This window comes from Dasypus novemcinctus, chromosome 21 (assembly GCF_030445035.2).
Source record: "Dasypus novemcinctus isolate mDasNov1 chromosome 21, mDasNov1.1.hap2, whole genome shotgun sequence".
NCBI lineage: Eukaryota > Metazoa > Chordata > Mammalia > Cingulata > Dasypodidae > Dasypus > Dasypus novemcinctus.
The window spans coordinates 76,462,225-76,486,464 of NC_080693.1; the positions used below are offsets into that span (position 1 = coordinate 76,462,225).

The 24,240-nt window shown below is 41.9% G+C and overlaps 1 long non-coding RNA gene across 1 annotated transcript; it reads right to left on the reverse strand.

Annotated features, from left to right (window-relative positions):
• Positions 1–256: 256 nt before the first annotated feature.
• Positions 257–22,115, reverse strand: LOC139437176 (uncharacterized). Its single transcript, XR_011646934.1, has 3 exons — positions 21,600–22,115; positions 21,124–21,225; positions 257–1,969 (listed from the first exon to the last, which is right to left on the reverse strand). It is a non-coding gene; the product is annotated as an uncharacterized lncRNA (long non-coding RNA).
• Positions 22,116–24,240: the final 2,125 nt, after the last annotated feature.

The following is a 24,240-nucleotide window of genomic DNA, read 5'->3' on the forward strand; positions in this document are numbered from 1 at the left end:
GCCTCTTCTTCTCTTTGGTTCTCCTAAAGTCTATTGTCCTCATACACCCAGCCTCCACCCTCAGAGCCTTTAAAGCTCTTGTCCACATGGAAGCGGAAATCCAACCTGGAGGCTCAAAACAAATGTACATTCCCAGAATGTACCCTACATACATTCATAGGGCTATGAATGATTTTCCTCTGTCGAATGAGCATGTATTACTATCGATTGCAAAAATTATGGGTCTTAGTTCAGTTTCCAAATTGGCACACCAACCTTTGTTTCTTATGATGTTTTTATTTCTCAGCCTACACCTATGAATTCACCAGTACAACTTGTTATTTGAATTTGCCCCTTGAGTTTTTAAAATTGAAGTGGACCTGTTGTGTTTCTATGGACCTAATCATATTACAATGCTGCCAAGAACTAATTTCTATGGGTGAATGAGAAGCCTATTTTGCAGAGTTGTCTTTTTGTCTGGGGATAACTGCCTTGATAAAGCTTAGACTTCTTCCTGGCTGGGACCTAGTAATCCCTCCAGCCATATCACAAGGAATATTTTAAAACTTGGCCAAATGTTTGCCTTTACTGGAATTTCACCTTTTTAAGTTTTAGAATAAGTAGGCTATCTGCAGGGCTGTGAACTCCTTTTGATCATGCAGAGAAAGCTATTGTAATAGGATTTTTTTTCTGTGTTAATATAGTGATTTAATAAAGACGTTTGGCACACAAATAAGACTGTCTTAGAAAAGTGTCTTTAACAATGAAAGGATTAAGATCAGCCTATAGGGTATATTAGTAAACGCGTCCTTTCTAGATTTCATAAAACTCTTCCATCTGTTTGGAGATAAATTTATTATCCTAACTAAAAAAGCTCCTGAAATAGGTGTGGTGAAAAATGTTCAACCCCTGTTATGAGACTTTCCAAATAAGTTTAAAATTGCTTCGAAACAAAAGGCAGGAGGAAAAAGAAAGAGTAATGTCTCCAAATAATGAAGTTCTGCCTTTGTGTTTTATCTGTAAAACAGTATGGTTTGAAAAGTCGGGATCCCATTTCATTTGAACCGAACATAAATGCAGGGCCTGGAATGCTCCCAAATGAATAAATTCTTTGCTGATAATTTTGAAGTGAAGAAAGATCAACAGGATAGGGGCGTGAAGGGGGATTGCAGGCTGCCGGGTGTGTGTGTGTGTGTGTGCATTGGGGGTGAGGGATGATAGAATATAAATTAGACAATATAATCCAGACCAATTGGGCCCACTGGTGGGAAGCAAAAGGCAAGAGACCTGGGTATGCGGGTGGATGGTGCATTTAGGGAGAGTTCTGGACACAATTCTTTCTCTTCCTTCCCTCCTTCCCTCCCTCCTTTGCTTCCTTCCCTCCTTCCTTCCTTGCCTTGTAAGATACAGCATGCTGAATTCTGTCTCTCTTTCTTGAAAAACTCCAATAGATTTATTTCCTATATAAAGCCCCTGGTGACTATTCGCTCTTGGTAATTCCTGCTCAGCCTCCTATCCCATCCTGAGGTGCGTATTCACCGGATGGTGACGCGTCCAGCTTCCTTCTTTCCTCGGGTGCTGCACTAGCTTCTGATCTTCTCTCTCTGTTCGAATAGCCTGATTTCCTTCTCTGGATGGTGCCAAAATGATGTAAATTTATGGATGGGCAAGAGAATACACCCATGGGCCATTTCTCTCTTTAATTTCCCTCCATCTTGTGATGTCTTGCTGAGCACCGTCTGCAACTTCAGTAGAGACACAGAGATAAAGAGCTGTAGGAGTCATCACGTGCAGCATCAGGATCAAGGTTACCACAGATGGAGCTGCATGATTTGTTTATATAAATCTCTTCTCCAGGTGAAAAATCCTGCAAAGAATACATTTCTCTTTTGAGCTTAATGTTCTCATGTAGCTTCTTTGTTTAAAACAAAAACAAAAAAAAAGAAAGAGGGGGAATAAAAGGACATTGAGTCTCCTCCTTCTTTGACCACTGAAAGAAAAGTAGAAAAAAGAGAAAAATAAAATCAACAGACAGGACACATGTCCCTCCTCCTTCCTCCCCCCTCCTCCCCATCCACAGGCAAAATCTAATAAAGATGATTAAATTACATGTCTTTCCTCCCATTGAAATCCACTGCATACTATTCAAATATTAGAACTCAGGAAATCAGGCAGGACAAGGTCCCTCATGAAACCTTAGAAGGCAGCACAGGGGTCTGAGCTGGAGGTCTGCCTGGCTGGGCGGCTCTAATTAAAAAATCACCCTGCTGAGCAGAACTTAATCTAAATAAAATATAAAAAGGAATTCAGTGAAAACCATTACCCCTCTGCTCCACCTCCCCAAACACCTCCCAACAGTCCTAGTCCTAGGAACTCTCCCCGCCAGGTCTGGGAGTTCGATGTTGTTCTATGTGCTCGTGGTGCAATCATGTATAAAGACTCATCTCTTACAGAGGAAGCTGGGTCAGGTGCTGGCCTCTTGCTTCTCAAGGCCAAAGGCAGATGGAGTCAATGTTGTTCTGGTTCAGGGAAAGAGTGTGATTTTTGATCAAGGATTGATTAAAGACTTGGTGGCCTGGCCAACTCCTCTACCCTCAACACAATGAACTGCCAACCAATGGTCTCCTTGTAGATGACATGAGCCCTTCTTACCTCTTCTCTAGCTGCTTTCAGAGGAGTGGCCACTTAAGGGCAAAGAGCAGGTCTGTTTAACTAGGCCTGATTCAATATCCTTGTACTAGTTAGTACTTGAATTTTATTGGGTCAGCCTCAGACTTCTGCTCCATGAAGGTCCTGGGTTATCCTTCTGATGGTGGGTGACATTTGTTTAGACTCATCTCCCTCTATACCCCAAAAACAGTATTTTATATTCTCACTGGTCTTGCTGTTGACCCCTGCAATTGTGTCCGGGGTTAACACCTTTGTGGCTTTACATGGGCTGCCGTGTTCACCCACAATAGTGGTCCTTACACTGTTGAAAACCTGTTAAAAGAGATGGATCCTCTCTCTAGGAGGATAAAGTGTATATGCATGTCAACACAAATTTTAACACATAATTTCACACCTTCTAAGGAGTCCATGGTCATCAATTTAAGGACCTTGAAACAAATTGTCCTTTCTCCCTTCTCTCCTCCCATTTCGGGAACACCAGTACTTATCTTTAAAGAGACCTCACCACATTTGCTGACCAACCCAGAAAGAGTTAAGAACATCCACCTCTGTGCTCCTATTGTCCCTTGGCTGGAAGTCTAGGGACTATCATGTATCACAGTACAATCATTATTTGTTTGCAGTTCCATCTTCTCCAAAACCAGGAGTGGGTAAACTTTTCCTTAAAGGGCCAGATAGTGCACATTTTAAGCTTTGGGCACCCTAGGAAATCTGTAGCATTTATTCAACTCTCCTGTTGCAGTGAAAGCAGTCACAGGCAATATATAAAAAATGAGTGTGTCCATGTTCCAATAAAATTTTATTTATAGGCACTGAGATTTGAATTTACTAGTTTCCATGGGTTACAAAATATTCTTTTCCTTTTGATTGTTTTAGCATCATTAAAAATGTTTTTAAAAATTTAAGAAAAACCATTATTGGACCATGCAAAAAACAGTAGGGGGAGGGGTGGATTTAGCCCATAGGCCATAGTTTACTGACTCCTGGTCTAAACTGAAGAGAGACCCTCGAAGGCAAATCTAATTCATTGTTTAGTTTCATTATCTAGCCCCTCCAGGGCAACTCATCTTTGAGTTTCATATCTATTACAGTAACTGACACAGAAAATGAGTGAATAGACAAATAAATGCACAGTTGATAATGAAAATTTTCTTGAGAGAGATAATGAATATAACAACCATAAATGTGACTTTTGGGAGACTGGTGAGGTACCATATTTCATCATGGTAGGGACACAATATCTTTGTAGTTTGAATCTTTTGTGGACCCCAGAAAATTATATTCTTAAATTGGTCCATTCCTGTGGGTGTGAACTTTGATTAGATTAGATTCAGTTAAGGGTCATTTGGTTAGATTATATGAATAAGGCATGGTCCAGGGTGGGTCCTAATCCTCTTACTGGGGTCCTTCATAAACTGGAATTTGCAGAGCCACAGAAAAAGAGAGAAACCTCTAGAAGCTGAAATCAATGAAAGATGGGAGAGAGAAAGCCACAGGAACAGAGAGAAAGCTGGAGGAAGCCAGAAGCTGAAAGCAATGAAGCCTGGAGCAAAAGGGAGAGATGAGTGAATGCTGCCATGTGCTGAATCACCCAGAGCTGCAGCCCGGGGGGAAAGCACCTCTTGATGATACCTTGATTTGGACACTCTCACAGCCTCAGAACAGTAAGTTTGTAAGTTAATAAATCCCCACTGTAAAAGCCACCCGAGTTCTGGTATATCACCTTGGCAACCTTTAACAAACTAAAACAATACTTTAAGTGGTTAGCTACTGCTGCTCTAATGACTAGTTCTGAACGGCTGGGGATACTTACACACATATCTGGGTAGATGCCAAAATCTTTCTAGAGCAGTCTGGTATCAGTTTAGTCAGAACATACCTCTTTTTAAAGATTAGATTTCTTATATCACCCTGCTTTGACAGGATCACTTCTTTCATCTCTCTAACAATTTCTTAGCTCTGGTGCTAAAGGCAGCTCTAACATGACTCCCAATGATGCCCTCCTCTAGTATTCTCTCTCTTGTATAATCCCCTTCAGCTCATGTGTGGAAGGAATCTAGCAACTCCCTTTCAATGAATAGAGTACCCAAAAGTGATGGAAGATTGGGTTATAAGCAAATGTGACTTCCATCTCCTTAGTACTCTCTCTATTGCCTCCTCAGTTGGCACACTTTGATGAAGAAAACTGCCTTATTGGAGAGGCCCGCATGCTGAGGAACTGAGGTGGCCAACAGCCAGTGAGGAACTGCAGCCCTCACTCCAACTTCCTCGAATGTGAACTCTGCCAACAACCATACGAGCGAATGTGGAAGAGAATCTTTCCCTGGTTAAGCCTTCAGATACGACCACAGACCATAGATGACACCTTGATTGCATTCTTGTGAGAAATCTTGGGGCCTGGGACCCAGCAAAGCTGTGCCAGGATTTTTGAGCTACAGGAATGGTGAGATGATAAATGAGTCTTTTCCTAAAGCACCAAGTTAATGGATAATTTGTTGTACAGAATAGTTAACTCATACATCTACCTAAATGACCTTTGGATATCTAGTCATCCATTTTCTCCAACAAAATGCAGGGCAGGGGTTGCATCATGCACATCTTGATCTCTCACTGCCCAAAACACAATATCTGGCCAATAACATGATTAACAAATATTCTTTAAATTGATTTGTATTTTGAGTTTCATTGAATTAAGTTAATTTAAATAATGACAACAATAATTAAATATTCATCAGTGGTAGCAAAAAGCCTAGGGTTGGTTAGAGCAGCAATTTTTGAAAATTATGAGGAAAAAAGTGGTTTGGATTTGCCCCCTGTTGTGTCCAGCTTACATTTCAAAAACTTTCAGGAGGTTTCCATTCGTTTACAAAAAACTTCAAAGTCAGGGTCCCCTCACCACACTAGATTTCTTTCTTTGCTCCAACCACACCAGCTTGCCCAGTGGATGGCCAGTTTAATTATCTAGGCAATTCTCCTCCCTTCTCTTACTGCACCTTTTACACAAGTAATGCTATTTTGAGAGAGGAAAAAATTGACATAGAAAGAACTGTAAAAAGGCTAAAAAAAAAAAAAACTTGGTGAAGAGGAAAGATAAAAAGAGAAGAAAGATGAACAGAGAATTTAAAAAGTGTCAGAACATTTGGGCAAAATACAGAAAATGATTCAAAAGGAAAAGTTTTATTTTGTTATTCTAGTCATAAATATCTTGACAGGGGGCTTTGCTTTGCATTTATCAAAAAGAAAAAGAAAAAAAAAAGAAAATCAGAAGTTGTCTTCCAGAGGACCCAACTCTCTTGGAATTCAATGACCTAATTCTGTATGAAGTTGCAGCAGAACGATTGCCTCTCTTGTCTGCGTCTTATGACATCAGAACCTGTTTGCTCAATGGCACATACCATCCCACTATCAAAGATTAGGAATAAACAGCAGAGCATGTGAAGGCACAGTCTGGATTCTATGCTTAGACAACATATTTTAAGTCAGTTTAGATTTTCATTCTCTATCTTTCTGGTTACTTATCTCCGCAGTTAACTCAACTTTTCACTACTTTTGTAGACATTATATAATATCTTTTACTATACCTCCTCCCCCATTCTGAGCCATCAGCCACTAGCCAGTCTCATCTCAGAATGGAATGGGGGTCGGGCCAACTTGAGCTACATAACTTTCATGAATAACACTCCTGGCATTTGAGGGAACCAATTCCAGGCCATGGAGCAAGACCTAAATTTTCTGCAATGATCATAGAACCAAACAGATCTCAAGAAGGAAATTTAAAAGTGTCCAAAGGCCAGTGTAATTTGAGCTGATTACTTTAAACCTCAATTTTCCCATCTGTCAAGTGAGGGCAATGATATTATGCGGCTCATAGGATTATTCTGAAGGCTGAAGAGGTGAATATGCATATAAAAGCATCAATCTACTGCAGGGCTATTGGACCTCAATGTTATTACAATTTGGAGTGGGGTAATGCTTTGTTGGGGGTCGGTGGCTTTCCTTTGCAATGCAGGGTTTTTAGCAGCATCCTTGGCCTCTATCCACTAGATGCTAGTAGCCGCCCACCCCATCCCACCTCACCACCACCTTCCCATCATCACAATCAAAAACGTCTCCAGACATTGCCGAATGTTCCCGGTGCGTGTATGTGTACATGCCACGCACATAAAGCCATTCCTGGTTAAGAACTACTGCTCTAGTCCTTGGCATATAGGAATTGTTATAGAATTGTAATTCTTCCTAACAGCAGCACCAGCTTCTCCAGCTCATCAAATCCCTGGAACAGTTGCTGTATTTCTGCTTCTTTCAAAAGAAAGAGCTGAAAAGAGGCAAGTTCTTTATCTGATAGCAATTCAGTAGGAGCCCTACTCCTGGGAAACCTCCCCATGGAAGAAAAAATTTCCTCCATTTTGCCCTGCAGCAGGAACTGGAGACATTCCTCAGCCTCACAGTCTGTGAGAAGTGTGGATTTTTCACTTGGCATTTATTTCCTGGCTATGGGGACTACTGGGAGAGCTGACTCTTCCCTTGAAGCTGTTTTTGCAGATTTCCAAGGTGTCACCACCATTATCTGACAAAGGAAGGAAAAAGCTGGTCAAGAAGGAGAACCTTTCAGCAGAAGTTACTCCCTTTGCTGTTTTGGTGGTTTCGTGCTTGTTTGGGTTTACAAGTGTGCTCTGCCCAAATTGTTCTTGCATATTCGAACAGTGTTTGCTTTAGGTGTTTTGATACCACACTGCTTTTGAAGGCACAAATGTTTTTCATGGCATGTCTCATGTTAAGTGTATAAACTGAGAGATGAATTTTGGTACTGGATAGAGTGTAATAGTCTTCAAAGTTTTCTACTAAATAAACGCTAGTAGCAGAGCAAAGTGAAAGAGGGCTTCGGAGGGACTGGGAGTGACCAACTGAAAATATGAAATTTCTTACAGCTCCTATTTTTTCTTTAGAATTAAGGCAAAGTGTATATTCTACTTCAAAATAACTTTTAATTTGTTTTAAAGTAAAAATGAAATGAAATTAACTTTTCATTCATGGACTGTCCATGTTTATCCTAAAGCTTTTCCTACTACACTTTTTAAGCATGCACAGTTCACTTGTTATGGAAGCATCGTGGACCTGGATTTTGAAATGTCACAGACATAGATTCCAGTCCTGAATTACCACTGATAGAGTGTGCAAAAATGGGCAAATCGCCTTATCTAAGTGAGCCTCAGTTTCAGATGAGGAAACATGACAGAGTGACACACATACAGGAAGTACTCATAATCAGCAGTTGATGTCATTTTTATGAGCAGGAACACTTTTGAGTTGAAACATAATCACAGAGTCATAGAGTTCATGAATGGGAAGGAACACAGAAGTCTGTTAATCCATCCCCACCACCAAACACTCCATCTATGCCCTATACCTTGGCTCCCTGCCTCTGTCCAAGTCTTGCCTAACCCACGTGGGAAAGAATCAGCTGGGCTCTTTTGAAATCTTTCTGAGAAAGGAGCTACAGGAGCTCTCATTTACCCTCCCAAGTGTCTCTGAGCTGTAACCATTATTTTTCCACAAGTCACAATGACATTCACCATGAGCCTCTCATTCAAATCTTAGAACATTGCCTTTTCATGCTCGCAGCTTCCCAAATTTATCTGATTCTCATTAAAATGTATTCCCAAGCTCCTCTCCTGAAGATTCTGATTTGGTTAGTGTGAGGAGAAGAGCAATTTATGTTTTTAACATATCTCCCCATGTTCTTCCTATAATCATGCAAGTTGTGAAAACACTGCGCTGCGTTATCACTGCCAGAATCAGAACATATCACTAGAAATTTGGAACAAAGACCAGCAGGCTTAATAACTAAAACAAAACAAAACAAAACACTTATTGCAAATTTAATCATAGCTTAAATATATATCAAAATTAAAATGTACATTCTACTTCACCCTTCAATTCTACTACTAGGAATTAGTCCTACAAATATACTTGTAGAAAAATAAATATACAATATTGATTTAATAGCAAAAGACTGTGAAAAAGCTAAATGTCTATTTACAGGAAATACCCATATGATAGGATATTTTGGAGCTATAAAAGAACAACCCTATGAGTACTGATATGAAAAGGGGCTATAACAAGCAGCTCTGCCTGTTGTGATATAAAAGACCTCCAAGTGATTTTTTGTTAAGTTTTTATTGTGGTGACATATATACAACTCAAAATTTCCCATTTACTTTCAGGTGTACAATGCAGTGTTAATTACACTCACAATGTGGTGCTACCGTCACCACCATCCATTATCAACATTTTTTCATCATCCCACTCTGTACCCATTAAGTGATAACTCCCCATGCTCTGTACCCTTCAAGTCCTCATCTCCTGGTAACCTTTAATCTACTTTCTATGTCTATGAGTTTGCCTATTCTAGGTGTTTTACATAAGTGAAATTACACAATATCTGTCTTTTTTGTGTCTTTTCTCTCAACATGTCTTCAAGATTCATCCATGTTGTAGCAAATATCAGAACCTCATTCTTTTTGGCTGCTGAGTAATATTCCATTGTTTTGTATACACCACATTTTGTTTATCCATTTATGTGTTGACGGACATTTGGGTTGCTTCTGCCTTTTGGCTACAGTGAATAGTGCTGCTATGACCACTGGTGTACAAATATCTGTCTAAATTATATTCAAAGTTAAAAAAAATCAAGGTGCCTAACAACACATGTAGTAGTCTGTCTATCTATATTGTAAATGCGTATAATGTCTCTGGAAGGATACACAAAAACACTCACTATTGGTGCTTGTTGGGTGGGGAACTGGCTAGCTAGGACCCAGAGAGACTTAATTCTTCATTCTACACATACAGACATTTTTATTTTTGTACCATGCACAGGTTTTACCAATTTGGAAATCTGATATAATAAAAACGGAATCCTCAGCCCAGCCAGCACTCAGATCCTCCACCTCCTCCCTCCCTCTTATCCTTCCCCTTCCTCATGCGACGGCTTTGTTCTTCCCTTCCTGTAATGTGAATCTTTTTCTATCACCCATTTCCATCCCACCATCATGCCCCCATCCCCGTCCACTTTTACACTCTGCTCAAACCCTCCCTTCTCTGACGCTGATCTCTCCGTGACCTTCACCTTCCTCTAAAGCTGCCTTAACTCCAACCCATGACAGCCCCCCTTCCCGAGCATTCACATGTATTTCATCATTCCAAGACCTCAACATAGAGAAATGTTTAAAAATAATTCACTTTAGTGTCAAGCTTACTTCCTTCTCATTTTATTTTTTATAACTTTTAAGCTATGGATAGCTATGAAAGAGTGATGTCTGTTTGAATGTGACAAGTGTTATGTCCATTCTACAAATCATAAATTTCCTAGTAAAGAACAGACTTGGTGTTGATGCTTTACAAGAAAAATATAAACAAGAGCTACTTAAAAACCCTCTGAATGACCTAATAAGTTCTAGGGCAAAGTACTTATCTTTTTTCCTTTTGCTTTCCTCTTAGCACTTGACTCAGAGGTTTGCACATTTAAGACCTTCAATAAATATTTGTTGAATGAATATAAGAATGAATATTTTTCTAATTCATAGCTATGAGCTTTAGGAGTTCTGCATATTTTGAAAAAATGATCTGTAATATAACACCAGCATCATGCCTTTACTGCCCATTTGTTCCTTTGCAACTGTTGACTAGTTGTTCTAGGTAGGCATGGTCATGGAATCTCCCCTAGTTTATGTTTGACCTCATCCATAGACTTCAGAGCACCAAGCACAGGGTTTTGCCCAAAGTAAGTTAAAAAGAGTTATTGCATGAATGTGTTTTATTGTGTAATACAAAGTGATTTGCTTTGTAACCAGTAAAAGTAAATGCCAGCCAACTTGCCCCCAAATATGCACATGGTTAAATTACATGTGCATGGAGGAAGGACAACCCATCCAATGGAGAATGATGGATACCAGGTAAACAGGCTAAGAAAGAAGGGATATGCAAACACTGCTGTCCAGCCTTGCCTTCTAGGGTGCTGGATTTATTTCTCCCAGAATCAGAACTGGAGTACGATTTTTTTTCCTGGACATGTGTCTCCAGTCAAGAGGAAGGTGTGTCTATTATGAGGAGGTTGTGGACTTCCAGGTTGTCAAGAGCTTAATTAAAAAATCATAAGCTGCATTAATAATGAAAGTGGCTATGGGCCAATACCTGTGGATTTTTTCACTCCTAGATATTATCGGGACTTTCAAAAGGAAAGCAGCCAGCAGTCACCACAAAAAGGAGAGCTGTGCATGCTGGTAGATGGAAGAGTCAATGGGAACTGGAATCACAATGGGAACCTGGTAATTGATAAAAATTGGAGTTGCAACTTTGCGTAGAATTAGTCATATACCAGGGACTTTGAGCACCTTCCCATGGCTCACTTCCAACTAGGAAGTTTGAAAGCAACTCTCAGAGTCTGTATTCTCGGCATCACTTTTACAGGAATAAAAGTCCACCTGGAACATGGACACCTACTCTCTTAGTAGACTTGGGTAATTTATCTGTGAAGTCCTGATGCCCAGTGTGAGTCAACTGGAGACCACATTTGATGGTCTCCAGTTTCAGATCAGTTAAAGAAACAAGTGGTCCTCCAGTCAACAGACTCCATCTAGGTATGAAAAAAGGAAGGCAGCTTTGGGGTGAGGCATTTATTGCTCTACATCACTAAAGAGCAGTGAGAACATGTCACTTTTACCTGGACAGAACTCATATATCCAAGCATGTGGTAAATGACTGAAAAATCTTCAAGTGGACACCTCAACTCCAGGTATGGCCAATTTTTCCACAAAGAGTGGAGCTGCAATTGGATGGGCACAAGCTCAAGAGGAAAGTTCTCCTGTTTTGGAGACTCAGTGGAAAGGAAGACATGCACAGGAGGTACTCCCAGCTGATCTGGTCTGGGTGGCCATAGTCAGGCTACTTACACTGGCATCTGGAAAGCAGGTCTAATGACACCTTCCACATAGTGTGGCTGTGAAGGCTGAAAGGCATGAAGTATGCAGAATGACTGATCAAGTGCCTATTGCACTGTTGCACAGTAAGCATTCAACAAATGCTTGACCCATGAAAACAACCAGTACCCAACCACAGACACAACTTCATGCTATACTTGGACTCAATTTCCATTCTAGGCATTGACCAAACAGTGCTATCGAAGAGCACCAAGTATGCAGAAGGTAGACAGGGTACTTTCCTGCTAAGCCAATCTATACTTCATGGAAGGTAATGAAATAAATCTTCACCATGGAAGTCTAAATAATGCAGAAATGCTCCCTGCACAACTTCTAGATAACTGTGATTTGCCTAATGCATAATTCTCAGTATTGAAGTTGCTTCCTTCTCGTAGAATAACAGTCCACTTGGTAGCTTGTGATTAGTGGGCTAAGAGGCAGAAGGCAGTTGGTGCCAGCCTCCAGAGCTGCCAAGTGGAGATATTTTTCTCAGGTTTCTGGGTGGGTTTTTAAGCCAACACTCCTGAAAGGGAAGCAGAGCTTTCATGCCACAGGCATCTGGGACACAAGGCCTATACAGTACTTTGAGAAAGTCAGTATCGCTCGCTGACGATAAAGGACCATTCAGTGTGGGCAAAGCCATTCCACGGGAGAGGGTGGAGTCAGGGCTACCAGGCAGGCCTAGGACTGAGTTTGCAGCCAATTTTCTTTTTCCACCATCTCCAGAATTGAGTCGGTGCCAATACAGCTAAAAGCTTTAGGAGACACTCGTAGACACAGATAGCGACCCCCCACCCACCCCCGTCTTTTCCATGGAACTTAGCAGCAGCTACCAGAGGCGTCATCACAGAGCATTAATTTTTTCCCTTGCCTGGTTTCCCACATTCTGTGACCACCTCAGAGTGTGCCAGGGAAAATATTGAAAGCCTAGGTAAACGAAGGGGAACCCAACATTCACCAGTCTGGCCTTAAAATAGCCAACGGAACGCCCCCGTCCCAGAGAGTACACAGGCTGTGACTGTAACCAGTGTGCTCAGAGCATCCGCCCACCCCACCCCAACAGCTCACCCCAGTTGCCGTGAAAGCCTATCTCAGAGAGAGGACAAAGAAGCAGCCAGGCAACTTTGCTGCCTCGTTCCCTTTGGGCCCCGTGACTTAGATGAATGCTAATGAGCACGAAGTGACCTGATGCAAACCAGCGCACACCACTGGGTGGGGTGGAGGCGTTGGCGGAACGTGTGTCTAGGGTGGGGTGGCGGGTTGGCAGAGCAAACCCGGGAGAGGCAAGAGGAAGAGTGTTCCTGGAGGAGAGTTAGGCCTCGGGAGGGATGGGCACACCTCAGGGCTCAGCGTTGCGGCCGAAAGAAAAACGTCTCCATGATGACAGCCGAACAGCTCGTACTCACTGGACTCCAGGCCTTGCTGCCCTGTCACAAGGCTCTGTTTACTGGATGCAGTGAATGCAGGGGGCGAGGAAGCCCAGAGGAAGAGGTGTAGAAGGATGAGAAAGAGGAGAAGAAGATAGTCTGGGTCAAGAAAAAGGGAGAAAGCATAGAATATACTGCATGGGCATATGCTTTTAAATGGTTTCTAAGTGTACAGTTGCCAGATTTAGCTAATTAAAATGCAAGACACCCAGTTAAATTTGTATTTAAGATCAACAAATACATTTTTTAAGATAAGTCCTATGCAACATTTGAACATACTTAAACTTCATAAAAATTGTTTTTTATCTGAAATCCAAAACCCAGTTAATTTGAGTTTCAGATGATCAAGGAATTATTTTTTTAATATAAGTATATCCCATGCAATATTTGGAACATACTTATACTAAAAACTATTATGAGATTTTCTGGAATTCAAATGTAACTAGGTGTTCTCTATTTTATCTGGCAACCCTATGCCCATATCTTGTCCTTCAGCTAGAATATAAACCCTCAAGTGCAAAGACTTTCAGCCATATCCTCACTACAAAACCTAATGTCCATTGCTTGTGCTACTTTCCTATGTAATGCAGTTAAGAAAAGCATAACAAGGAGGTTAAGTATGCAACTTTTACAAGCTGATGACCCTGGCCTCACCTACTATTAGCTGTGTGGTCTTGGGCAAGTAACATAATCAACTGTTTCCTCAATCTTCCCATCTGCTAAAAGGGGAAAATCACAGTTTCCTCTCTCGTAAGGTTGCAGTAAGAAAATACTACGTGTAAAGCATTTACTGTATCCTAGGCTCATGGAAAATACTCAGTAAAGGTCAGTTATTATTAGTGTAATTTTATTATCCTTATTATTCCTGGATACTTGATAAAATAAAGGTAGTATGATAGAAACAAACTCCTGGGTGGTAGAAACCTGCCCGAGCCCACCTCTAGGCTTCTTCTTCCAGCTTTGTGACCATGAAAGAGACTTTACCTTTTGAGTGTCTTTTCCTTGGGGTTCTGAGAGTCCTTCCAATTCTAAAATCCTGTAATTTAAGTCACTGAACGGATGATGTATCAGGGAGCATTCTCCAGAGAAACCAAATCAGTAGGATATATGTATGTATTGTGTATTAAGAGATTTATTTTTAGCAATTGGCTCATGCAATCATGGAGTCTGGCAAGTCCAAAATCTGTAGGGCAGACCAGCAGGCTGGAAACTCAGACACGGGTTCTGTCTTTTGACAGAATTTTGAGGCAGATTTCCTTCTCCAAGAAACCTTGATATTTTCTCTTAAGCCTGCAGTTGATTAGATGAGGTGGATGAGGCCTACCCACTTTGTTGAGGGTGATCTCCTTTACTTAAAGTCAGCTGAAGGTAGATATTGACCACATCTACAAAATACTTTCACAGTAACATCTAAACTCATGTTTGACAAAGCAACTGGGCACCATGGCCTAGCCAAGCTGACACATAAAAATAAACATCACAGAAGAGAACCGTACTAGAAATGAGTGGGGGGTAAAGAGGTCTGAATGGGAAAGGGCAATGGAGATGTTTCATGAAACAGGAAAAAAAGAAAAAGACTGTCCCAAAATGTAATATGCCTGGCCATTTCGATGTTCTCATCTTAGGAAATTTAAGTTTTCAGGGACTTAGACAAGAGACAGCCTATATTAGAGCAGAGTATTTCTGCCTCAGCTCAGATTTGCACCCAAAGCAGTCTCGTGTAATATCAGAATGGCTGAGCAGGAGAGCCTTCCTGGTTGGCAGCCACTGCAGCAAGTAAATCCATGAAGGCCAATGCTCACACATCAGAGAAGAGGCGCTCCCAACGTCCAAGCTGCCTTTCAGGCCAGAGTTACGCCACTGTGATTTGCAGTGGTCCCGGATGAATTTCAAACCACACTTGAGGTCTTTGCGAAAATATTTTCCTCTCTAATGTTATTCTGAGGAAAGAGTGTGATCACCTAGAGGGGAGGGATAGACAGATACCTCATAGCAATGATTTCCTTCTGGACAGCTAGTTCCAGCACAGGTGATGGAGGGGCATGGAGGGGAAGAGGGTCAGTTGGAGATTTAGCAATATGGCCTCACTTCACATTGGGTTCGGGAGCCTTTGGGAACGATGCAAGAAAGATAAGATACAGCCCCTACCCAAAATACATCTACAATACCCTTTAGAAGGGAAGGCATTGACTTAAAGGATGGGGTTATAAATGGGCTCACCATCTACGAAAAACAATATAGCAATAGCTCAAAAAATACAAATTACATTCTCTTTAAGTAGCAGTTCAATTTTTAATAATTTCCCCTGCAGATATACTTGAAAATTTATCAGTTTATTTATTTCAATGTTTATTATAGCAAAACACTGAAGCAACCCAAATGTCCATCATGAGGGAGACTAGTCAAACCACTTATGGTACTAACATAGCTACACAATAAACACAAATTAATCAGGCATGTTGAACTTCCTTACATATTGCTGTGGCACAATCTCAAAAATATGTAAAGTTAAAAAATAAAAAAAGCAGGGCACCAAATTGCCTGCAGACTGTGCCGCTATCTTGTTAAATATTAGAAGAGGCCTCAGGAAGGTGGACCAGAACTCCCCACTCCAAGAGTATGGCCTGTTTTTTTGTAACTTGCCACTAAAGAGCACAATATGGAAAGAGACAGAAGTAAATTTGCAGTGGAAAGACCTGGCAAACACTATCTTAGGTAGATGATTAAGGTTACCCTCTTCCGTGATAAGACATGTAGATTCTACATCCCCTTGATGTGCCGAGGAGAGAGGCACTTCACCTCTGTGGTCTTCCTCTCCAAAACCCATAACTCTGATCTAAATATTTGAGAAACCACCAGCAAATCTTAATCGAGGGACAGTCTACAAAATATTTGACCAGCACTCCTCAAAACTGTCAAGATTGTCAAAAAAGAAATTGTTACAGAGGAAAGGAGCCTAAGGAGACACGAGGACTAAATCTAAGATAGTAAACTGAATGTGCTCTCCTGGGACAGCAGAAAGGCTGATCAGGCAAAACTAGTACAATCTGAGTAAGCTCTCAAGTTTAGTTCATAGTAGTGGACCCACCCTCAGTTGTGACAAATGTTCCATAGGAATATCAGACATGAACAAAAGGGGTAACTCAGTGTTGGGGAATACGGGGTCTCTTTGGAATATCTTTGTGACCTTCCTGTAAAATTAAAACTCTTCTAAATTAAAACATTTATTAAAAGTGAAAAAGTAGAGATTATATAATTGTTCCAACGTGCTTAAAATGTCTCTGGTAGATTATGCAATAAACTAGTAACTCTGGTTGCCACCAGAGAAGGGCCTAAGTTGTTGGAGGAGAGGCACGGGAAGAAAGCTTTCTCTATATGCCCTTTTCTAGTTTGACTTATAAATCATGCAAATATATTATATCTTTAGAAATAATAAAAGTTACATTGGCAAAAAATAAAACATAATTTAATCCAAGTTGTTTGTTTCTAAAAGTACTCTTTTTGAATAACACATTGAGCTGGTAGCTCCCAAAGAATCCATCATCTTGGGTTAATCTTTTATAATAAGTTGGATGCTGAAAAGCACAAGGCTGTGAGGAAAACAGTATTGGGTATATGTAAGCTTTGAGAAAAAAGAGAATATCTGTTAATGGACTGGAGATTCTGAGCATGCAGAAGACAAAATGAAGGCAGGTAGAATCAGAGAGATGATGAGAAAAAGAGGGAGAAGATGCTCAAAGGGGTTGAGCAGATGTCACCCAGACTGACTTAGTTGACTCAAAATATATATTAAGAATAGCTCTCCCTGTGTCTCCAAACAGACTGTTTTCTATCTCATCCCTGTTCTAAAGTGACCCTGTCTCGACATTTTGACCCTTAACCAAGATAAATACACCAAACTGAGAAACTTCTAAGGGGCACCCCGGATGATGCAAGAGCTGACTCCGAAGTTACTCTTTCCTGCCCTTACCTATCACACTTCTGGTTCAGCCACCCCATGGCAAAAATAAAAACTGAAGTGACAGCAAAGCATATTCAAATTTGACTCCATGTGGAAAACCAGGCTCTTTGAGGAGAGCCCTATGTCGAAGAGAAAGGGCACAGGAAGAGCAGGTCACTGAACCAGGGGAGCAAGGAGCCAGAAGGACACCGACCAAGAGAGGCAGGGAAATGGTTAATAGCACAGGGTGACAAATTAAGCTGGCTGCTCAGGGGCTCCAGTTTGGCTGATTGTTAAGTCAAAACAGAACTGTCGGAAACTGGGAAGGTGCTGTCACTTTTACTGTATTTTTCCACACATTTTTATTTTTTCTTAAATTTGGAAATGTTAGTGGGGAGCTGGAAAACCCAGGCTGCAGACCTCCTGGGGTCTGAGAGGGGAGAAACGGTCTTTGCCTTGATCTCAAGTTAATTCAGATCAGCAGCTCGCTCAGAGGCATCAGCCGACAGGGCGTCTATGTCGTGCAGACTTCCCATGCTCCTTGTCCTCCGCCCCCAACCCACCCCATGGAAACATCCTCACCTCTCGTCTGAGCTGCCCTTCGGTGCCAGAGTGGGCCCTCCTGCCCAGGTGAGCCGACAGCTTGCCCCCACCACCAGCCACGCCAGCCTCCTTGCTGCAGAACTCAAAAGCTGCCTGACAGGGAGCAGATGGGCAGACCTGCAAGTCGGCCCGAGTGGACTCTATGAAAACCTGGGGCCAAGATGGGAATTAAGCTCCTCTGCACTTACCCAGGTGATATTTTGGCCAGGGCTGTGTTTAAGAACTAGCCTATACAATGTAAACCATTATCCATGTGGTGTGGCAGTGCTCCAAAATGTATTCACCAAATGCCAATGTATGTGCCACGATGATAAAAGAGGTTGTGGATGTGGGAGGAGTGGGGTGAGGAGGGTGTGGGGTATATGGGGACCTCTTATATTTTTTGAACATTAAAAAATAAATAAATAGAAGACAAAAAAAAAACAAGCCTATGGAAATTCACTAGAAGGAAAGGTGTGTGCCCTGTTTCAGGGAGGGTGTGGGACATGAGCGCAGACTGTGAAAGACATACAGTAAGGTTTACTGGGCCCTCTGAATCCCATAACCTTTGAGCTTCTTGGTCTGATCTTCTAGGCATAGTATCTACGGAGCACTTGTTTTCTAAATTACACAGTGAATTCTCAGCATGATTTAACATTTAAGTAGCACTTGCTATGTCGCTTACCCCCACCAGAGCCTAATCTAGTTGACTATTTTAACTCCTCATAGTACAGTGGACAACCTGACTCAAACATTGAAGATACACGTCTGCCTCTTTCACCATCTCCCCCCACCAACCCCCAAAAAGGCCTCTCTCATGTTTCATTCTGCAAGTACATGGCTACTTGACATTTCTGCTCCAAGTTTTGGTTTTATATAACCTATTCTTCCATTCTGAAGAAGACGGAACAGGTTTACTGAGCTTATTTCTGATGAGGAGACACGGATTGAGTTCAAGGTGTGCGCGCACACATACACACAGAGTTCCCCTTCCCTTTCTCTTCCAGCAAGCAGTGCGCTTGCTTCTGAGGTCCCCAAAAGGGCACTGAGTCGATAACCCCAGAAAAGCTGCTGTTAAAAATGACTCAGCTAGTAAACTGTTTCCCTGTGATTTTGCCAAAGCTGCTGTGTGCTCAGGTCTCCAGTTTCTTCACCATGGCTGCGGGCTAATGCCCGGCGCGTCCCCGCGGGAGGCCTCACCCACCCCGTGGCAGTTCCCTGACCCATCTCATGGAATCGTGCAGAAACACAATTCGCTTATTGTTCTCCGATTTGGGGGACTGAGGGAAAGGGGGACATGCACACACAAAACCTCCTTCGAAAAGATTAGTGCAATTGTTAGCCAACAGAAATGGCTATAAGCCAATCCGCCCTCCAATGCGCCTAAGCACCAAGACACCACAGTCTCTTAAAGTCCCACACACAGGACCATGTGTTCTCCTGCAATTTGCCATGTTGCTCTCGGAGGCTGCTGGGCCAATGGTTAATGGCAGAGAAAAGAAGCGGTGAATAACACATGTGTCTGCACCCTGGCTCTCCGTGTCCCTGTAAGTCTGTAAAAGGCAGATGTCCGGGGCCAGTCATCATGGCAACTGCCTCGCCCAGCAGTGTTTGGGCACAAAGTTCTTAGAACGCAGCCCAAGATGGTGACTTGCCATGAGTGGTAATGGTAGACTCTCAAGCAATGAGAGTTGTTTATTTGAATAACAATCTCATGACCCCCTTTGAGACCTCTAGCCCTACCGGCCATTCTAAGCCCCCCCAAGGAGGTGGTTATAGGTATGTGTTGGGAAGGCAAATTCTGTTCCAGGACTCAGTTCACACATTCTAGATTGCAAGCATATTTCAAACCACAGTGTCCAAGAAAATGAAATCCTACTTCAGACCATGTAATATAAATTCATTAAATATAAATGAATAAATTGGGAGGCCTAAAAAAAAGGAGAGTTGAAAACTATGTAATATATGTTCATTAAATAAAAATGAACCAAGTGGGAAGCATACACAGAAGGAGAGTTAAAAGATAGAAAGGTTGGAGTTATATTTGCATAACTCCATAGCAGTCAGTTGAGTGAATGAATTTAACCCACTAGTAAATTAAATGAGACACATTGAGAAAAGAACTTTTTCTTAAATTTAGTCAAAAGGTAGCCTTTCTCACTCTGAATACTTGACTCAAGAGAGCATATATGCGTGTGCATTCATATGAAAACATGCATTACCGCACATCAGCACCAGCCCAGGGAACTCTTCCACCATCCTTTCATTCTTCAAAGAGTTACTGAATCTCTACTACGTTTCTAAGGCAGGTTAAAAGCAGTTGTCTGGGAGGCTTTTCTTAGAGCAACCATATCTAAAGCCCTGTTATTTCAGAGAATTCAGTGCAGTTTGGAAAAAGCAGACATACATAGGAAAAAAAATGCCGCAAAGCTGAGCAAATATAGTGGCAATTTTCTATGTGTGATGGACACCTATACATTAAATTTTGTTTGTATCTGTTAAATACATTTATGAGATATTAAATATCACCCTATTCCTACGAATTAATATCACATCTTGCAGCGTTCAGCCTCATTTCTCATGTAGAGGCTATCAGAAAGGTCTCTTGAAAGTTCTAGAGCCTGAGGCTAAGTCACCCAATCACAACAGCACAATATTCTCTAGTATGACTGTTTTATAGTCACACACTTGAAGAGAATGAGCAATATACCACTGTGTTTGTATGCAATTTCCGTAATGTATATCCTAATACATATGCTTACGCGCATAGAAAAATACACATGTGGGCATACACACAATTTCTCATCTGGGAAGTCTCAATTTCTCATCTGGAAGTTTTGGTTAAACTCCAGCAAGACTTCTTTTCTAACTATTGGGAGATAACTGAAACCCTTGTTGACTCAGTTTCTCCACTTGTAAAGTGGAGGCTCAAAAAAATAATAAAACAGGACCTAAAATTCTGAAGCCTAACATGCTGCATAAATATAAAACAGCATAGTCTTATAGAATGTAGCTATTGAACTATTTGATACCATTCGCCAATGAAAAGACAGATATGTATACATGGCTGCTAGAACAATTTATTTCTTGAGCCATCTAGAGCTAAGCACCTGACATATTTACACGGTCCATAAATAAAATAGGCATATTTTAGGCTTTGTAAAATAAACACCTGACTATGAATCTCATTCTCAGTTGTGCCTGTCCACTCACAAAAACAGGCATAAACCGATTTGCACTGCAAACTGCAAAACTAATATAGCTTCATTCCATTCTGTTACGAGATTATATTTTAAGTACTGGGTACTGTGGTCCAGGAAAAGGAAAGCAAACAGCAGAGCAAAGAGCAACCAGGCTCTGGGGAAGCACAGAAGCCCCAAAACCCTGGAGTGCCCCCCTTTCAGCTTTAGTTACCTGTCCACCCAGAGGCCCAGCCTATAGGAGGCCAGCTCTTCGACACCTGTGTACGGATGAATTTTTAAGCCAAGGGCGCTGGGCACCAACACACTAGAAGAAACGGGATCCTCAGTGGGTGCCTACTGCTCACCTGCCTTTGAAGACAGATGGGTTCCTTCACCCCATCCAACAGTGCCCACGTTTGATTATGGTGAATCACGCAGGTCGAAGGCACAGGAGACACATGGAGCCCCTGAAGGCAGGAAAGAGAGGCCCCATCAGGAACAAGAAGTCTCATGGCAAGAAAGCATACCTAGCAGGAGAAGCATTGTTCGCAGCTCTCTCCAGGCACTCACTGCCAATTCACCTCCAAAATCAAACGAGCCCACCTAGCTGCCCCACTCCTACACAGCACATTCATTCCTCTCTCGCCTTTGCGGTGCGTGGCCTGCTTCACACGCAACAGGCCACACCGGAGAGGAGTCTGCTGGGAGATTGCCAATAACCACGCGCGCCTGATCCATGGCAAACCAAAAGAGAAGGCTCACGATTGAATTGCCTGTCAGAGGGAAAGAAGTCAGATCTGACTGGCAAATGGCTTCTGAACCCAGGCAGGTGGCTACTCACCTGGCTCTCACCTGCGGCTTGAAAAAGAAAGTCGGTAAAATCCAAAGTCCAAATCAGCACATCCAAGGGTCTCCACCCTGCCATCCTTTCCTCTGTCACTTGGTTGTCAGGTGTGGTTTAGCCAACCAAGGATGCAGCCCAGAGCCCCTTACCAAGTCAGCGAGGTTGAGGAGAGTGAGAGAGGGCTCTAGTCTGCTGCCCCCGCAATCCCCCCACCCCCCACGATTCTGCAGTCTCCAACCGGCCTTGGAGGCGGAAAGCACCAGCGGTGGTGTGCAGAATGCTTGCTCCCGACATTGAATGAGCCCACAGAATACCTCAATCTGATCTTTTATAGTGCTTTGTTTATTACCTGGGTGTCCTTATTTCATAAGGGAACTGAGAAAGAGAGAGAGAGAGAGAGCAGGAATGATGAAGATGACTATTAGTAGCAATCCAAAGACACCTTTTCTTAAGCTTCATTCATAGCTGCGAATGCGGCCAAACAACCTAGCAATTGTTTTCTCAAATGTCACCTTTCTGTATGGGCCACTGTGCCGATAAAACTCGGCTCTCTCGTTTTGGCTCTCCCCACCCCACCCCCCCACGAAAAAATCACAGTGCTATCCTCCAAATATCTCCAGAGAAATTGAACCGACAAGGAGAGCTTTTCTTCTTCTCTCCCCACCCCCCCAGTTTTTCTTTCTTCTTCACGCAGCTCGAACAATTTGGCTCTGTTCTGGATGCATTCCTGCGGCCCATTCTCTTTGGGTCCCCTGTGCAGGGCTGGGACGGAGGACCAGGAGAACACAGGCCCACATTCAGCCTTGGGGCGGCTCGAGGGAGGGGGGGAGCGGGAAGAAAAATGAACCAAATGTACCTATGATTGTTGCGCCACCAACTTAATACCTGGGCAGAGAGACAAAGGCTCTTTAGAGAAAGCCCAGGCTGCTGAGTGACCCATCCCCCCAGCCTCCGGGAGTTCAAAAGATAACAGGAGCTGAAAATAAGGCACAAACATAATGAAAATTTTCCAAGTCATTTCAGGAGATATTACACGTGATGACAGAGAACTCACTGCTAACCCTTAGTCCTTTTTTGATGAACAATTACCGCTAATACCTAAAGAGAAGTCTTTCTCTTTTTTTCCCTCTGTGTGTGCATGTGTGTGTGCACGGGTGCACACATACGTGTGCCCATTTCTGGACAAGGTGCTCCACACTGTCAGAACCCTACACCTTTTTTCGTAAACAGGTATAACCATTGCTTGCAAGTCCCTGCTTTGGGGGAAAACTGCAAAACAAGGAAGCCCTCTCTACCTGAACGCCATCTTATCTATATCAAAGGGTAAGTGGGTTTTTTTTTTTTCAGATTTTTTCATCTCTTTGTTTTTGCGGGGATCCAGAATTTGCACATGCCCATGTAAAGTAAGAGGGAGGAAGTCTTGGGACCAGGTTCTAACTTTATGAAAGCGGGAAGAGCCAGAGCCTACACACATCATCAATTGTTTAGCTGGCCTTCCTCCCGAAGAGGGTAGGTGCCTGGCAGCTTAGTAGAGTCAGACTTCAAAAACCAACCTCAAGATGACACCTCCTAGGTTCCCTCTCTATGATTCTTAGCCAGATCTTGAGTAGGACAACGAATATTTAGCCACCAAACTAAAGAGCAAGGACAAAAAGGGCCAGGTCTAGAAGGCAACCAGGAAATAAGAACGGAGCAAAAAGTGCACTTTAACTCCAAATGGCTATCCTGCAATTTAAAAACACACTTAGGAAACCACCCCAAAATCCCTCGTTACTTTTTTTCAAGGTGACATGAGAGCAGAGACTGTATCGCTGATTGCTCAGCATCTAGCACATACAAGGACTCAATAATTCTTTTTGATTTGGAAAATTCCAGAATCATGATGAAGAAAGAAACGAATGTTCAGCAAGGGCCTGGAGCCGGTTTTTACCGACTCACGACAGCCAAATGTTAAATTGACAAGATCCCATTGCTTAACACAGTCATTATGAATAGTTAAATTGTATAAACTTACAATTAAATGTCACTAAAAGCAGAGGCAATAAACTAATCACTTCCTTATTTTATAACATTTACCATTTCCTATGCTATCAAGGTTATTTAATTGCATTTATCATGTCTGAATGGTGGAAAATAGTAGAAAACGGTGTGCTCCCATGAAATCCTTCCCAGCTCTGAATTCTACGACTCCACATTCTTAGCCTGAAATCAGCCACGGTGGGAGAAACTCAAAATGCTCCAAATCAGGGCTTGATTTTTGGTTCTGTGGTTGTTTAGACTTAAGAAACTGATGGAGAGATATTAACAATGCAGAGTAAACATAAAGTAGGTCATGTCTTTGTTACATTGTGAATCACAAAAAAAAAAAACACAACAAAACAACAACAACAACAACAAAGTTAAGGAAATATTCTTCCAGTATTCAAAAACTATCCTCTAATTCAGAAAAGAAACCACCTACATCACTAACAAGTAAGATTCCTATATACAGATTCATTCTTTTGACTGATTCCTGAATGGCACTCATTAATCAATTGCAAAAGAAAAATCAGTGAAAGCTTTTATGAGATTCAATTTACTATATGACATTTACAATACATATTTTATAATTGCATATTTTATAATTATTTGCCAATTG